General features: G+C 30.1%; 1 protein-coding gene across 1 annotated transcript in view; it reads right to left on the bottom strand.

The window, feature by feature from the left end:
* Positions 1–2,391, bottom strand: part of LOC123005249 (cubilin-like) — a 51,748-nt gene that overhangs the window by 29,962 nt on the left and 19,395 nt on the right. The gene's annotated exons all lie outside the window — the stretch shown is intronic.

The following is a 2,391-nucleotide window of genomic DNA, read 5'->3' as shown; positions in this document are numbered from 1 at the left end:
AGACCTAAATTTGACAGTTAATGTACTACCAGACGATCGAAGAAAAGATGGATGATGCAAGCAGAATTTTCCCAAAGATTTTGAATTTAAAGTTGSTCCATCCAAAATCTACAAGTATAAATTAGTTTAACCCTTAAATGCCTATGCGGAGTCTTTCGAGGACCCCGTCTCAACAAACTTTTGCATATCTTTTTTATTTGGATTTGTTAACAAGGCAGTGTTCTGGTATTTGTTACTTAATGTCTTTTGCAGGACAATATTATTTGACCCGGCAAAAGAAGTAGAAACCATTTGGCAGACGGTTATGCAAGACATAAAATTCCCTGACAAATGATTTCCACAACCTTTAAAAAAACTCCCTAAATTTCCCAATCTGGCGTCACTACAGATCTTCCGCCTCGCAACTTAATGAACTACTATTAATTAAATTATTATTTATGTTATTATGAATTTCGTTAATATTGAGACATTTCCTAACAATATTACAAGTTTTTAAAAGGACTGCTTTTTGAATATCAATAATTAAATTTGAATTTAATTTTAAAAGTTCAAGATTAACTTTTAAATTGTTTGGTGCTACTCCAATTGCGGAAATGATTATCGGTACTATTTTGACCATTTTCATGTTCCARATGTTTTTAATTTCATTAATTAGGATCATGTATTTAGAAATTTTTGTTTGATAAGTCTTCTGGATATTGTGAGTATTTAGAACTGCAATATCAATTAAAAATGCATGTTTTTCAGTTTTAGAAATAAGAATAATATCTGGCCTATTAGCTGTTATATTCAAACTAGTTAAAACTGTTCTGTCCCAATAGAGTTTGTAATTATTATTTTCTAGAAACGAATCTGGTTCATATTTATAATAAGGTGATTTATTTTGAATTAGGCCAGAATTAAAAGSTAACTGAGAATGAATTATCTTGGCRACATTGTCATGCCTAACTTTAMAATCTGYTGCAGTCAACACTTGACAGGAAGAGATGAGATGTTGAATTGTTTCTGATTGTGTTCCACACAGTCTACAAAGATCATCATTWTTACTTTTGATTATGTATTTTGTATAATTTTTCGTATTGATCACTTCGTCTTGGATTGCAAAAATGAAACCTTCAGTTTCTGCAAAAATGTTTGTTTTTGTTAACCACAAGTGAGAAGCTTTTGTATCAATGTACATAGCTGTTGTCTAATTCTTTGAAAAATCTACCATGTAAAGATTTTTCTTTTAAATTTTCTGTAGTTACACTTTCGGTTATAATTGTTTCATTTATGTTTGAATCACTTAAATTTAATGGTGTAAAATTCTCATCACTCAAACAAATAGCCCTGATCAAAATATTATTATTACTCTGATCTAAGAAATATTTCCTAAGTGAGGAAATTTGTCTACAATATAAATTAAGTAAATTCAAAAAACCACGCCCTCCACGTTCTCTTGATAAAGAAGCTTCTGTATTGTTTAAGTCTAGTGAAAACCTTAGGGTTGTTTGTAAGTTTATATATTTCTTATTCATATGTATGCATTGATTCATATATGTATGGATTTTCGGCAGTCTTAACAAAAGGTCACTATAACTTAAAAATTATTAAATTTTGGTATAGGGAATGTTAATACAGATCGATGCAGAACTAAATTCTCTTCCATTTAGTAAAATAAAAATTGGGATATTTCATTTGGAAAAATTGAGTTATGGGTATTTGAATTATTACAAAAGTAATCTTAAAATTTTAGGGTTTGTTAAGTTTTTTTTTTCAAAATTTCAAAAAATTTCAACCTTTCCCTTTCAAATGCCAAAAAACGAATTGAAAATTTTAAAAAATAGCCGAGTTACCGATTTTTAAAATGGAAGGTGCAGATCCAAAAATTTTTGTATAACTCCAAATATTTCAAAAAGGGCTAAATTTAAGTATAGGGAAAGCTAATGAAAACTCCCTTAAAATGACCCGATTAATCCAAAAACGCAGTAAAAAATATAGCTTTCCATTTAAAATAAGAAAGTTGAGACCGATTTCCGGTATAACCGGAAGTGCCGCCATCTTGAAAATAGTTTCATTTATGAGAACTTAATGGATTATGGCTATGTACCGATTTTTAAATAAATACGATTTTTTGAATTCCCTATACTTCTAATGTGGGGTTTAGGCGGAACACTCTGTATACTTAAAAAAATAAAAATTTAAATGGGGTTCCTAGAAGACCCCGCATGGGCATTTATGTTTGTTTCAAAGACATGGGCATCAGGGTTAGAAAAAACATAAAACACAGAAACGATACCTCAACATAGTCTAGTGTACATTCGGTATATTCTTCAAGATCCAGATCTGAGAAAACCAACTGGATGAGTGAGCCTGCACTTATCGAAATTTTCCAGATACATTCTGTGTTCA

Source organism: Tribolium madens, unplaced genomic scaffold (genome assembly GCF_015345945.1).
Source record: "Tribolium madens isolate multiple individuals breed KSU strain unplaced genomic scaffold, Tmad_KSU_1.1 Scaffold_20;HRSCAF=117;Tcas5.2_LG4, whole genome shotgun sequence".
In the NCBI taxonomy this organism is placed as follows: domain Eukaryota; kingdom Metazoa; phylum Arthropoda; class Insecta; order Coleoptera; family Tenebrionidae; genus Tribolium; species Tribolium madens.
The sequence above is the reverse complement of the archived record's forward strand: the minus strand, read 5'-3'. Positions and strand labels throughout refer to the sequence as shown.